General features: G+C 45.6%; 1 protein-coding gene across 1 annotated transcript in view; it reads right to left on the reverse strand.

The window, feature by feature from the left end:
* The window catches only part of LOC123757364 (uncharacterized), a 74,063-nt gene extending 58,343 nt beyond the window's left edge, over positions 1-15,720 (reverse strand). The window contains exon 1 of the mRNA XM_069324144.1: positions 15,669-15,720. The gene's annotated coding sequence lies outside the window, so the exon portion shown is untranslated. The remainder of the gene's footprint in view (positions 1-15,668) is intronic.
* Positions 15,721-15,994: the final 274 nt, after the last annotated feature.

Genomic DNA, 15,994 nt, shown 5'->3' on the forward strand with positions numbered 1-15,994 from the left:
TGTGGGGGAGGTGTGTAGTGGTAGTATTGTGTGTGGAGGAGAGTGTGTAGTGGTAGGACTGTGTGTAGGGGAGAGTGTGTAGTGGTAGTACTGTATGTGGAGGAGAGTGTGTAGTGGTAGTATTGTGTGTGGAGGAGAGTGTGTAGTGGTAGTACTGTGTGGGGGGTAGTGTGTGCAGTGGTAGTACTGTGCGGGGGAAGAGTGTGTAGTGGTAGTATTGTGTGTGGGGGAGGTGTGTAGTGGTAGTATTGTGTGTGGAGGTGAGTGTGTAGTGGTAGTACTGTGTGTGGGGGAGAGTGTGTAGTGGTAGTACTATGAGTGTGGGAGAGTGTGTAGTGGTAGTACTGTGTGTGGAGGAGAGTGTGTAGTGGTAGTATTGTGTGTGGAGGAGAGTGTGTAGTGGTAGTATTGTGTGTAGAGGAGAGTGTGTAGTGGTAGTATTGTGTGTGGAGGAGAGTGTGTAGTGGTAGTACTGTGTGTGGAGGAGAGTGTGTAGTGGTATTACTGTGTGTGTGGGGAGGGGGGTAGTGTGTAGTAGTAGTACTCTGTGGGGGAAGAGTGAGTAGTGGTCATACTGTGTGTAGGGAGAGTGTGTAGCGGTAGTACTGTGTGGAGGGAGAGTGTGTAGTGGTCGTACTGTGTGGAGGGAGAGTGTGTAGTGGTCGTACTGTGTGGAGGGAGAGTGTGTAGTGGTCGTACTGTGTGGAGGGAGAGTGTGTAGTGGTCGTACTGTGTGGAGGGAGAGTGTGTAGTGGACGTACTGTGTGGGGGAGAGTGTGTAGGTGTCGTACTGTTAGGGAAAAGAGTGTGTAGTGGTCGTACTGTGTGGAGGGAGAGTGTGTAGTGGTCGAACTGTGTGGAGGGAGAGTGTGTAGTGGTCGTACTGTGTGGAGGGAGAGTGTGTAGTGGTCGTACTGTGTGGAGGGAGAGTGTGTAGTGGACGTACTGTGTGGGGGAGAGTGTGTAGGTCACGTACTGTTAGGGAAAAGAGTGTGTAGTGGTCGTACTGCATGGAGGGAGAGTGTGTAGGGGGTCGTACTGTGTGGAGGGAGAGTGTGTAGTGGACGTACTGTGTGGGGGAGAGTGTGTAGTGGTAGTACTGTGAGGGGAAGAGTGTGTAGTGGTAGTACTGTGTGTGGGGGAGAGTGTGTAGTGGCAGTACTGTGTGTGGGGGAGAGTGTGAAGTGGTAGTACTGTGTGTGGGGGAGAGTGTGTAGTGGTAGTACTGTGTGGGGGGGAGAGTGTGTAGTGGTAGTACTGTGTGTGGGGGAGAGTGTGTAGTGGTAGTACTGTGTGTGGGGGAGAGTGTGTAGTGGCAGTACTGTGTGTGGGGGAGAGTGTGTAGTGGTAGTACTGTGTGGGGGGGGGGGAGTGTGTAGTAGTAGTACTGTGTGGGGGAAGAGTGTGTAGTGGTAGTATTGTGTGGGGGGGAAGAGTGTGTAGTGGTAGTACTGTGTGTGGGGGAGAGTGTGTAGTGGTAGTACTGTGTGGGGGGAGAGTGTGTAGTGGTTGTACTGTGTGTGGGGGAAGAGTGTGTAGTGGTAGTACTGTGTGTGGGGGGGAGAGTGTGTAGTAGTAGTACTGTGTGGGGGAAGAGTGTGTAGTGGTAGTACTGTGTGGGGGGTAGTGTGTGCAGTGGTAGTACTGTGCTTGGGAAGAGTGTGTAGTGGTAGTACTGTGTGTGGGGGAGGTGTGTAGTGGTAGTATTGTGTGTGGAGGAGAGTGTGTAGTGGTAGGACTGTGTGTAGGGGAGAGTGTGTAGTGGTAGTACTGTATGTGGAGGAGAGTGTGTAGTGGTAGTATTGTGTGTGGAGGAGAGTGTGTAGTGGTAGTACTGTGTGGGGGGTAGTGTGTGCAGTGGTAGTACTGTGCGGGGGAAGAGTGTGTAGTGGTAGTATTGTGTGTGGGGGAGGTGTGTAGTGGTAGTATTGTGTGTGGAGGTGAATGTGTAGTGGTAGTACTGTGTGTGGGGGAGAGTGTGTAGTGGTAGTACTATGAGTGTGGGAGAGTGTGTAGTGGTAGTACTGTGTGTGGAGGAGAGTGTGTAGTGGTAGTATTGTGTGTGGAGGAGAGTGTGTAGTGGTAGTATTGTGTGTAGAGGAGAGTGTGTAGTGGTAGTATTGTGTGTGGAGGAGAGTGTGTAGTGGTAGTACTGTGTGTGGAGGAGAGTGTGTAGTGGCATTACTGTGTGTGTGGGGAGGGGGGTAGTGTGTAGTAGTAGTACTCTGTGGGGGAAGAGTGAGTAGTGGTCATACTGTGTGTAGGGAGAGTGTGTAGCGGTAGTACTGTGTGGAGGGAGAGTGTGTAGTGGTCGTACTGTGTGGAGGGAGAGTGTGTAGTGGTCGTACTGTGTGGAGGGAGAGTGTGTAGTGGTCGTACTGTGTGGAGGGAGAGTGTGTAGTGGTCGTACTGTGTGGAGGGAGAGTGTGTAGTGGACGTACTGTGTGGGGGAGAGTGTGTAGGTGTCGTACTGTTAGGGAAAAGAGTGTGTAGTGGTCGAACTGTGTGGAGGGAGAGTGTGTAGTGGTCGTATTGTGTGGAGGGAGAGTGTGTAGTGGTCGTACTGTGTGGAGGGAGAGTGTGTAGTGGACGTACTGTGTGGGGGAGAGTGTGTAGGTCACGTACTGTTAGGGAAAAGAGTGTGTAGTGGTCGTACTGCATGGAGGGAGAGTGTGTAGGGGTCGTACTGTGTGGAGGGAGAGTGTGTAGTGGACGTACTGTGTGGGGGAGAGTGTGTAGTGGTAGTACTGTGTGGGGAAGAGTGTGTAGTGGTAGTACTGTGTGTGGAGGAGAGTGTGTAGTGGTAGTACTGTGTGTTCGGAACTGTGTGTAGTGGTAGTACTGTGTAGGGAAAGAGTGTATAGTGATAGTACTGTGTGTGGGGGAGAGTGTGTAGTGGTAGTACTGTGTGTGGAGGGGAGTGTGTAGTAGTAGTACTGTGTGGGAGAAGAGTGTGTAGTGGTAGTACTGTGTGGGGGAAGAGTGTGTAGTGGTAGTACTGTGTGGGGGGGAGTGTGTAGTGGTAGTACTGTGTGGGGGGGAGTGTGTGTAGTGGTAGTATTGTGTGTGTAGGAGAGTGTGTTGTGGTAGTACTGTGTGTGAGGGAGTGTGTGTAGTGGAGAGTGTGTAGTGGTAGTACTGTGTGTGGAGGAGAGTGTGTAGTGGTAGTACTGTGTGTGGAGGGACACAGCGGCTCTTCAGTCAATAATATTGAAATCAGCTGTGCCTAACATCACCTACACCGGGGAAACCGTCCTTATCACTGACCTCACTGCTACCACTCCGTATCCACTCGCCAGAGTCCACCTGGATTGTCCTTTTGTGTCCGGTGAAGTCCAAGTCGCCATCAGGGAGAAGCCTTTTCCCATGTCTGGAGTGCAACTTCTCCTGGGCAACGACTTGGCAGAAGAGGAGTGTTGTTGCCTGCCTGGCTGCGTGCTGACGTGGCCTTTTTGCCATGGGGGGCCTGGCTATTCCTCCTGTGTTGAGGGTAAATTCCGTGGGACTGGAATTCACGTGTAAGGCTGGTTATCCGGCCGTTGAGTTAGTTATGTGTGACATGCTTCGTGTCCCGGTGGAAGCTGTGTATGGCGTTGAGCTTGTTACGGCCCACCGGGTGATTGTCAAGTTCGTGGGGGAGGAGGAGTATCGGGACTTCCTCCGGCGGAACGAGGGGCGTTCATTGCAGTTGCCGGATGGCGCCGGCTCCGTTACGATCTCGGACCGAAGTGGTGCCCTGACATATGTCAGTGTGCACGGTGCGCCCCTGGAGTTCCCTGAAAACCTTCTCCGGCGCTTCTTCGGGAGGTATGGTGCAGTCATCAGTGTGCGGGTGAACACGCTTTCCTCGGGGAAGTAAGCTGGGAAGCAGACGAACGTCCGTACATTAGGTATGCGCCTGCGGTCGGATATCCCATCTTCTGTCCGGCTGCTGGGCTACTACGTTCGGGTGTACTATGCCCGGCAGCCCCGTACTTGTTTCCGGTGTGGCCAGTTGGGGCATCAGGCTGCCGGGCGCTCTGAGACACCTGCTACACCCGTTAACTTATTCCGGGAGGAGGATTTCCCGCCGCTCCCTCAGGGCGTGGATTCCGGAGATGAAGTGGAGCAGGTCCCAGTCGCTGCTGATGCGGCCCCTCCTGCGTCACCCGACATGCCCCCGGTGCTTGTTGCCCCTCAGCCGAGTGCGTCTGCGTCTTCCTCGACTCCTGGTGCTGCGCCTGGTTCTGCGCCCTCGCCAGGTGTTCCGGCTGTGTTGGGTGTTGGGGGTGCTGTGGAGCATCCTGTTGTGTGCGGCCCGGTTCCCCATGTGGTTGAGGCTGCTGAAGTACTGCGACGGGCGTTGGTTCGCCCGGTTCGTGAGGGTCGTGGTTCTGGGTCCGCCTCCGGCTGTGAGGATGTGCGGCCAGTGCCCAAGCGTTCTAGGCGCTCTTCTACTGCTTGGGCTGATATGGAGGACTACGACGCGGGTGGAGCTTCGGGAGATGGTGTGGCGGTTCCGGGTGCCTCGTGCTCTACGACGCTGGTGGTGGCTGATGTCCATGTGTCGGCTGTTGACGATGATTGTGCGTCTAATTTACCTCCTGTTCTTTCTCCTGCAGAAGGTTCTCCGCAGTGGGAGGTGGTTGCTCCTACGGGCGTGGATGGTGTGGATCCTGGTACGAGCAGAGGCATCAAGCTGGTGCTGAAAAAGGATGCCAAGCGTGGGGGGTCCCGGCAGGTGCAACGTTCAGTGGTTGCCGAGGAGCCCTGTGAGGCAGCTGAGGAGGCTCCCAGTGTGCTGCCCATTGCCCGGCCTCTTGGGAAGGAGCCTCTCCCTCTCATCTTGGCCTTTGGAGTGGCGATGGATGCTGACCATCCGTTGCATTTTGATATTGTTGACCGTGTGCGTCCTGCTCCGTGGTGCCCTTCTACCATCTGGATTCGTCGGGCTAAGTGTTTTATTGTGGGTGTGCCAGAGTTAATGCCCGATCCTCGTACGCTCAATAGTGACCATGTTTCGGAGGACATTATGTTACTTTGGGAAGCGTACTGTATTCGCTTCCCGGCGGAAAAGTGGCCGGACAAGTATGAGATCTTTTCGTAGTCTGTGTGCTTGCTGTGTGTTTTATTGTTCTTTTGTTTTCTTGTGTTTTTGATGTTGGCCCTTCAGGCCGGTGTTTAGTGACTTGTGTTTTTGCCTGATTTTTATTGTAATTGGCCTCGCCTTTTGTTACGGGGCGTTAATGTATTGATTTTCTGTTGCTTTACCTGTTGCCTCTTGTTGTATGTTTTGTTTTTTGGAGGTGTTGTTTTGTACTGTGATTGCTGGATTGCCATTGTATTCTGTTTTATGTTTTGATGTATGCTGTATTTTTCATGTTTTTCTTGTGTATGTGTTTTGTTGTGCTCGGCTGTCGGCCCTTCTGGCCGGTGGTCTATTGTTTTCCTTTATGTATTCTGTCTTTTTATTGTATTTAATTTGCATGCTCTGCATGTAAAAATAAAAATAAATAATAAAAAAAAACTTGGCAGAAGATCTGCAACCGTCCAGCCTGATCATCACGGACAAACCCAGGTGTGTAACTCTGTAGTCAGTATGCCAGAGAGAGATGTCAACTCTTAGAGCACTAGGATATTCTGAAGTCCACAGCTCGTGTGTGGCTATTTATATGGGGGGGTAGATGGCGCTGGCGTCGAGTACAGTCGTTGATCCACCAATCGGGAAGAGCGCTGGCTTGGAGTGGTAGTTTGGTTGTTGACGACGGTGGCGAGCCGGCCGGAGGGAGTGTGGAGTGGAGCGAGTTTAGGGTACGTTTTACCCCTGGTCAAAATGTTTTGTGCTACTGATATACGTATCTTGAACTTAGCATCTTCTTGTTGTATATATGAGTAACTTTATGTAGGGAAGAGCAGGCTCAATCTCTTGAAAGAGATTACTGTCACAACAGGCATCCTTATTTTTCTGGACCTTGAAAAAGCCCTTGAGCTAGCAAATGCTCTAGCTATACTGTGTTGCTTGGTGGATAAGGAAATCAAATGACACGTTCTTGCCTTTGCCAAAGGAAGTCTGCTGAACAGGGAAGGTAAAGTCAAATTTCAAGGAAAATATCCTCCTAAAAGAGGTTGGAAAATGGGACTCTGCAGGGAGGAATACTAAGCCCCTTTCTCTTTAACTGTTTCGTGGAACAATTCATGAAGCTCAAGTTACCGAAAGCCAAACTGCTTAACTATGCAAATGACTTTGTGGTCATCATCAACGGTAAAGGCGACAGGAACCATGCTCAAAAATGCCTAGACCTCATCAGCAGGGAAGCGGAACGCTTAGCAGTGAAAATAAACACCAATAAAACCAAAGCAGTCTCCGTGGTGTAGTGGTAAGACACTCGCCTGGCGTTCCGCGAGCGCTATGTCATGGGTTCGTATCCTGGCCGGGGAGGATTTACTGGGCGCAATTCCTTAACTGTAGCCTCTGTTTAACGCAACAGTAAAATGTGTACTTGGATGAAAAAACGATTCTTCGCGGCAGGGGATCGTATTCCAGGGACCATAGGATTAAGGACTTGCCCGAAACGCTACACGTACTAGTGGCTGTACAAGAATGTAACAACTCTTGTATATATCTCAAAAAAAAAAAAAAAAAAAAAAAAAAAAAAAAAAAAAGCAATGGCCGTTAAAATGAGAACTCAAGGCATCAGACTCGCAAGACAAGGACAAGAAATTTAGTGGGTCACCTCTTTTCAATACCTCGGAGTCATAATAGACAGCCAGTTGAAATTCACTCGAGAAATTGTATATCCTCGGCAACGTTGTAAAACCAGAAACTCAGCTTTGCGCTCCCTGACAAGTCTTAAAGATGATGCATCTCTACCAGTACTCAAAATGTACTACGTTCAAGCAGTTAGGTCACTCATTGACTATGCTGCTCCTGCTCTTACATCCCTCAGTGATAACCAATGGGAGAAACTGGAAGTGTCTCAAAATGATACTCTCAGAACAATGCTGGGAGCACCTATATGGATGCGTCGAGAGAATCTAAGAATGGAAACCAACTAGCCAGCCTTAGAAAACGGGATCTAACAAAGAATAGCCACCATAACAGCAAAACTTGTTGGAACCACCGCCAGACTGTCAATAACAGATAACCTACACAGATCGTTTAATAGAAACTTTCAATACAGAACAAGTGCATGGACAGATAATCTAGTCAAGATTCTAGAGAAAGTGGACTTGAAACGGACCATTAAAAACAAAAGAGAAGATAGACGGAGAAGATCCTCGTGAAGATCTTCTCTTCAAAAGAGAAGATCCTCCTCCATGGGAAGAATCGAGTCTACAGATAATCATCGAAGGATTACCAGTTAGAAAATCAGCATGTGATTCGCAGAGTCTCAAAGAAGTCATAGAACATCAAATGGAAGGCATCTTAAGACCGACAGCCACCCACATCTTCAAAAATGGGTCAGTTGATCAAAAGAGATTCTGCTTGGGCAGCAGTTTACGCTAACAACCATGAAGCTTACTGGAGCATGAATGAATGAATGAATGAATGAATGAATGAATGAATGAATGAATGGGTGCTTAACATTGCAAACAGAATTATATGCCCTGAAGGAGGCCATAAATTATGCAATTGAGAATAATTTATAAGATGTCATCATTCATACCGATTCAAAATCTTTGCTACAGGCATTGTTATCCAGCTAACACAGAGATAATATATAACTCATCACAAATTTTACATGTAGGAAAAGAAGCACTCAATCTAGAACTGTCAATCACCCTAAATTGTATACCAAGTCACATTTGGCACAGATGGCAATGAAAAGGCAGACTCACTAGCAAAAATTGACACTGTCCTACCTGTTGTACAGCTTAAAATACATCCACGTTTTTCACAGATTAAGGAGCAAATCACGAAGAAAATACTCCCTACTATTAAAAGTCGCCACCGAGCCAAAGTAGCGAAGGAAGATCTATTGGGATGTAGTACGAACAAGCCACTGGGTACTACTCTTTCAAGCCTGACAAAAATATATCCAGAGACATTGCAGTAGCCATACACAGACTCAGACTTGGCTACAAGTGCTGCTGGGAGGTAATAAACACAATAGTTAAAGAGTGTCATATCTGTGGAACAGATGCAGAAAGGCCATTATTGCATTACTTACCGGAATGTGAAACAACTGAAGACCGGCGCATCAAACTCAACATTCATCCACCAAGACCAGCTGCATTAAATGCAAAATCCACAGCGAATACAATGATTAGAGAAGCAGTTGAAGAATGGGACACACTAGTGAACATTGTGCATGTATATCTGCCACCAAGATAACGTTATTGCGTTATTTAAACAAAAGATTAAATCAGTGCATGAAGCAGGAAAACCCCACCTCCATTTAAAACTTTGACCCAGATATCACAGTAATAAGGTTGTCGCGAATAACCGAACTCAATTACGGGCTCACTATAGTCCGTGCTACATAGCCATCTGGTTCTGAGTACCTAAATCTAAAGCAACAACAACAACAACCACGACAATCACAGGAAAGTGCTCACTATATCAGTCTTTTCCCCATTAAACCTATTTTTGGCCAATAAATGTTATTTATTGTGGGATTAAGTGGTGAGGAAGCACGTCTTACAGACCCACGGGGCGAGATTTATTTATCTCCCAATCCCGAGCACACCAGGAGCAAACTCTGTGAGCAGGAACTGGGGCATGATCTCACACTCTGCATCACCGAATGCCCAGTTATCAGACCACTCAGACCCATTGGCATGAGGTACCTGGAACGTAGCAATTACTTCATTCACTTTCGTGTTCTTGAGGATATCCTCATAATGCACCCAGAGTCTGCCAGTGCAGACTACTGATCACATGCCTCTGTATGACTAACCATCCTGTGTGATGGGGATTTTTAGCATCACGAAGCTAGACGCACTCTGTACTTCCCTTCATAAAGTCTAGGGTAGCTGCACAAATGCAGATGTACCTAAATGTGGTAATAAAATAACATTATTCAAATAGACTGAGTTAGAGACTGTGCAACAATGAAATAATGAGAAGAATTTACTAACACTTGTGCTCGGCTACAATATATTACTTGGGCAAGCTGGAGTCGGGACTACACTCTAAGTGGGAGATTGTCATTTATGTTGAGGTGGCGTCACCAGGAAGGCGACGCCAGTATTGCACCACAAGAGGACCAAGAGGAGAGTACTACACCTGACTCGTATGCACTCTGAACGAGTCTATTTGCAAATACAAATCGTCTTCATCTTGAAAAACATAATTAATAATTGAGTCGCAACATGGTTTTACAAATGGCCGTTCATGTTTAACAAATTTGCTATCTTTTTATTCCAGCATAGTTGAGGCAGTTGATAGTGGTAAGGATTGTGATGTTGTGTTCCTTGACTTTAGTAAAGCTTTTGATACAGTGCCACATGAAAGACTGATTAAAAAAATAGAGGCTCATGGTACTGGGGATGCTATATTAAGTTGGATTAGGGCATGGCTATTCCAAAGGAAACAGAGAGTTAGTATAAATGGGGTTAAGTCAGAGTGGGATAATGTTGTTAGTAGAGTGCCTCAAGGCTCTGTCCTGGGACCTCTGTTGTTTATAATATATATAAATGATTTAGATTCAGGTTTAAGTAGCAACATCTGCAAATTTGCAGATGATACAAAATTCGGTAGGGGAAATTAACACGGAAGAAGACTCACTATCACTTCAAGTTGAACTAAATAGAGTTTTGAAATGGTCAAAAGAGTGGCAGATGCAGAATAAATGCTGATAAATGTAAATTTCTGAGGCTAGGTAATGATAATAGAGTTACAAGACACGAGCTAGATGGTGTTGAGATTGCGAAGTCGGATTGCGAAAGGGATCTGGGAGTTATGATTAGTATGAATTTAAATCAAAAGAATCAGTGCATGAATGTTCGTAATAAGGCAAATAGGACACTGGGATTTATTAATCGAAGCGTTAATAACATGACACCTAGTGTGGTTCTTCAGCTATATCTTGCTCTGGTTAGGCCCCATTTAGATTATGCAGTTCAGTTTTGGTCCCCGTACTATAGAATGGATATAAATTCACTTGAACGTGTCCAGTGTAGGAAGACTAAGTTAATTCCCCAAATTAGAAATCTTTCATATGAAGAAAGATTAATAAAGCTTAAATTGCATTCACTGGAAAGGCGAAGAGTTAGGGGTGACATGATAGAGGTTTACAAGAGGATGAATGGACATAACAAAGGGGATATTAATAGGTATTAAAAGTATCAACACCAGACAGAACACGAAACAATGGGTATAAATTGGATAAGTTTAGATTTAGGAAAGACTTGGGTAAATACTGGTTCGGTAACAGGGTTGTTGATTTGTGGAACCAATTACCACGTAACGTGGTGGAGGTGGGGTCCCTCGATTGTTTCAAGCACGGGTTGGACATGTTTATGAGTGGGATTGGGTGGTTATAGATAGGAGCTGCCTCGTATGGGCCAATAGGCCTTCTGCCGTTACCTTTATTCTTATGTTCTTATTTATTTACTGACTAGCGTTGTACTTACTATGTCATCTAGTCAGATAAGCTGACTTTATCATTTATTATTATTATCCTATTTATTGAGCACTAATACTTACAGTTTAATTACAGTATAGAATAATTAAATTATCAGCCGTTTCATTATGGTGTAATCAACTGAATATATAAACCCCCTCAATTTATGTGACAGGAAGTTTACTGGTGATATTAATAATTATACAGTCTGCTCAGAAGTTATAAATAAGTAATAAATACAATCAAATACAGTCCATCCCAAATAAATAAATTTTAATAAATTAATCACCGGTAGATTTCCCCAACAAACGGTGACAGCTTAACTATTCTGCTGTTAAATTTCACATGACTGAGGCTTCCTCTGCCTCGCTGTGGACCACCGAGCGACGACGGGGTGTATAACAAAATTGAGGCCTGGTCGAGGACCGGGCCGCGGGGACGCTAAGCCCCGAAATTATCTCAAGATAATCTCAAGAAGATGATGGCGTCTGGCAGCAGTTACTCTGCTAGAGCCTCGTATCTTCTCATCAAGAACACTCGTATGCCTGGCCAACCCGTTCTCCTAATACAACGTCGCATTTTGACGTATACTCTACGTAAGGCCAAAATTATCGTACTAACAAATGATAGCGGCTCGCGAAATTTACATACTGAATCGTTTTCTGTTTTGGGTCATCTGGTAGGTTAGGATATGGGCACTTTAGTACAACAGTTTCTTGACGTTGGGAAACCTTTAGGGGGAGGGAATGGCCTGGCCACGAGATACAATATAATCACCAACATAACAATTGATGGCAAATCTGAAGCACGTAATTTATAGAAATTTATACCGAAATCTTACTTTTTTACTCTAAATCTCCTATAACATAAGAACAAAGGCAACTGTAGAAGGCGCATTGGCCCATACGAGGCAGCTCCTATTTATAACCACCCAATCCCACTCATACACATGTCCAACCCGCGCCCGAAACAATCGAGGGACCCCACCTCCACCACGCCACGCAGCAACCGGTGCCACTAATCAACAACCCCACCACCGAACCAGCACCCACCCAAGTCCCTCCCAAATCCAAACCTATCCAACCTACACCCACCGTTTCGTGTTCTGGCTTGTGTTGATACCCCCAATACCCCAGTAATATCCCCCTTGTTATGTCCGCCCATCCACCCGCAAACCTCCATCATGTCACCCCAACCCTTCGCCCCTCCAGCGAACGCAACCCAAGCTTTGTTAATCTTTCTTCACATGAAAGACCTCCAGCTTGGGGAACCAGCTCAGTCACCCCACGCTGGACACGTTCAAGCGAATCCACATCCATTCCATAGTACGGCGACCAAAACCGAACTGCACAATCGAAATGAGGCCCAACCAGAGCAAAATACAGCTGAAGAACCACACCAGGCGTCCCGCCACCAACGCTTCGACTAACAAATTCCAGTGTCCCACCGGCCCCATCACGAACAGACATGCACCGATCCTCCTGCTTCAAACTCTCACCAATCACAACTCCCAGACCCTCCCCCCCCCCCCCCCCCCCCCGCAATCCGACTTCGCAACCCCAACACCATCCAGCTCACATCCCGCAACTCCATCATCATTACCCAGCCTCAGAACTCTACACCCATCAGCACCAAACCGTATCTGCCAATCTTTTGACCACTTCAAAACCCCACCCACATCAACTCGAAGTAATAGTGAGTTCTCTTCCGTGTCAATCCACCCCACCGACCCTTGTATCATCTGCAAACCCGCAAACGTTGCTACTCAAACCTGAATCTAAATCACCTACACATATTGCAAACAACAGAGGTCCCAGCACAGAGCCCCGAGGCACTCCATCAACAACACCATCCCACTCCGACTCAACCCCACCCATACCAACTCTCTGTTTCCCCTGGAATAGCCATGCCCCAATCCAACTCAACACAGCACCCCCAACACCAAGAGCCCCCATCCCTCCAATCCCTCCAATCAGTCTCCCTTGCGGCACCGCACCAAAAGCCTTGCTAAAGTCAAAGTACACAACATCACAATCCTTACCACTATCAACTGCCTCAACTATGCTGGAATAAGAAGATATCAAATTTGTTAAACATGAACGACCATTTGTAAAACCATGTTGCGACTCATTTATTAATTTATGTTTTTCAAGATGAAGACGAATTGTATTTGCAATTATCGATTCAAGTAACTTTCCCATAATAGACGTTAGGCTAATTGGCCGATAGTTTAAATCAAGTGATCTATCTCCTTTCTTAAAAATTGGTACCACATTAGCTACCTTCCATGACTGGCACTCTACTTAACTCTTGACTCTACTTGATTTATTAAATATGGTAGACAATGGCTCGGAAAGCTCCTCTTTGCATTCTTTAAGCACCCTGGCAAACACGTCATCCGGCCCTGGGGATTTGTTTGGTTTTAGTTTTACTATTTGTTTAATTACATCCTCCCTGGTAACTGCTAAACTAGTCAACCTGTCCTCATCCCCACCCACATAGACTTGTTCGGCTGAAGGCACTTTGTTAAATTCCTCTTTAGTAAATACAGATATAAAATATTTATTAAAAATACTTCTCATCTCCTCGTCATTATGCGTTATTTGACCTGTCTCAGTTTTTAATGGACCTAGCTATCCTTTCCCTAGTTTTAGTTCGATATAACTGAAAAAACTCTTTAGGATTTGTCTTCGCTTGCCCTGCTATGCGAACTTCATAGTTTCTTTTTGCTTTCCTTATCTCTTTTTTAACATTTCTAACCAGTTGTATGAATTCCTGTTCTAAACTGACTTCCCCATTCTTAATCCTTTTGTACCACGCTCTCTTTTTACCTATAAGGTTCTTCAAATCCCTTGTTATCCACTTTGGGCCACCAGCACTCGATCCATTCAACCTACATGGCACACCACGCTGTTCTGTTCTGGTTATAACATAACCAGAACACAATTACATGGCAATCTCCTGGCCATTTTTACAAAGCACTCTGAACCTGATAATGTTACTTCCCAGGAGTCGAAGGAATTAATTTAGACAGTAATACACGATGATTACTCGTAATGAGGTGATAAACTGGTGATGATTGGCCGCCATGTCTGCTCCCTCCCACGTCCTCTTAAAAATAACGTCGCTTTTCGCTCGTATGCGCGCTATGGCCAAAAATGAACGAAATTTGAAATGAAATCGGCTCACGAAATAATGTACTGTCCCGTTTTTGTTGAATCCTCCAGTTTACTCGGAAAGGTTAGGAGAGAAAATTTTAAATTAACGTTTTTCATGACGTTTTAAAACTTTAGGGGAATTTCCTGCCCTCCTAACCTACCAGTAGAACCTTAACTTACTGTTTTGGAAACGAATTTTTTTTCAAATATTTTCAAATTCATTTTCAAATTACGTCCATTTTTGCCCATCCGGGTAAACAGCCATATTCAGACGTAATTTGTAAGAGGGCAGGTTGAGCCCTGTGAAAGACGGCTGCTCCCGCCTTCTTGAACGCGTTTATTGATGCTTGATAATTTAGTTAATTTCGGGGAGGAGTGGATATTAGATGAGCAGTCCGTCCTCATAAACAAAGGCCACAAGTGATTCCATGCACCTGCTAAACCCCCTGTTTATGAATGGAAAACGGTCTACACACAACACTCCAACCCATCCTCGACTCAAGTCCATTACATCCAACAGTAGATCCCACAGATGCATTCATAAATTTTTACATGCTGTTCATTCAAAATGGATTTTTTTTTCAAATATAAATTAATATTATAATATATAAACATATTGTGCATATATAGACATAGGATAGGTTAGATTAGGTGCTTAGGTTCTGTTGGCATTTTTTTTTTTTTTGTAGTATGAAATGAAGCATTTACAGCATTGTGGTTCAAACAAAATTCGTCATTGAAGCACTTGTTCCGGAACTGTTCGAACATCATCAGTTGTGAGTAATGTGTAAACCGTTTCTCATTCCAAACAGGGGTTTGGCGGGTGCATGGAATCACTTTTGGGTTTTTGTTAGGTGGACGGGCTGTGACTCACAACTGTTGACATTCGAATACTTCTGGGGCCAGTGCTTCACTGACGACTTTTTTTCGAACCACAACGCTGCAAATGCTTCACCCAAGAACTACAAATACAAATAATCGCCAACAGAATCTAACCAGCGCCTAAATATGCACAGTATGCTAATATATAACAATATTAATTTGTATTTGAGAAATTTAATATTTTGAATAAATGGAATTTAAAAATTGAGAAATGCGTGTTTGGGGTCGACCACTGGACGGAATGATCTGAGGTTGTATCAATAACGCCCAACAGAATCTTACTTTACCCTAGTTAGGCCTAACTGTTGGACACATTCTAGTATGGAATAATATTAGCTTGTAACTGAGAAAAAGTTTAAGTTTGAACACGTAGCAGTGCGTTAAAATTGACGACTGTGTCTTATTGGGTTGACCGCCGCATGGACGAGCCTAGCCTGAAGACAAGTAGACTCCCACGACCCACAGATATAACGATAACTTTAGGCCTATACATCAATTCCGATCAGTGTAGGCCTAAACCACCGTTGTGTAGCATAATTAAGTGGCAAGTTGTTAATTTTGTTTTGCTATGACTGAGATTAGTCTCCTTGTTAGACTGACTGTCAGTATTGATCACTGAGGGTCCTGGTAGTACAGTCGGGTTTGTTCTCGAAGCACAATCGAGAATTCCAGGTTCGAATCCCCGGCGGGACAGAAATGGATGGGTACATTTCTGTTCACCTAATGCCATTGTTCACCTAGCAGTCAGTAGGCACTCAGGAGTTAGCTTGTTATGGGGTTGCATCCTGGGCGAGGTCAGTAATTCGTTTGGGGGGAGGGGACCTCTATATAAGCCTAATGTGTATGAATACACTCTGGCTTCCTGTCCCCCAACACAGTGAATTTGAAATAGAATTAAATATTGTTCGTCTTATAAACATTTATACCTCAAGTATTATTTTATGTTGCCATTAAGACAGCGCTAGATCTTCCTGGTGAATTGTGCATAATTAATATCAGTAAGAAAGATAATAGTGTTCTATGCCAAAGTTAAATTTAACTTGAGAGTGCGAGGTGTGTGGAGCTGAAGAAGGTCACTTACACTCTTGGTGACGGAGCTCCACGTCCTCACCTCACACAGGTCTCTCAGGGAATGACGGGGCCTCGCCCAGGCTCTGCTCCCCCCCCCCCAACACCAGCCTTCAACCCCACAAGGAGTTACCAACCTGTAATTATAGGATGAGAGTTATGCATCTATATATATATAAATGGAAATGTTCCTTTGAGCATAACCGCTATATCTCCGAAAGTTCTTCACCGATTGCTTTGAAATTTTGATACAACGTAGCATTCGAATAGGCGCATCTTTTTATATACCTACTATATAGATGGCACCCCTCTCTGACAGGTACAAACATGCATTTTTGA

The sequence above is a fragment of the Procambarus clarkii genome, chromosome 13, assembly GCF_040958095.1.
Source record: "Procambarus clarkii isolate CNS0578487 chromosome 13, FALCON_Pclarkii_2.0, whole genome shotgun sequence".
Classification (NCBI taxonomy): Eukaryota; Metazoa; Arthropoda; class Malacostraca; order Decapoda; family Cambaridae; genus Procambarus; species Procambarus clarkii.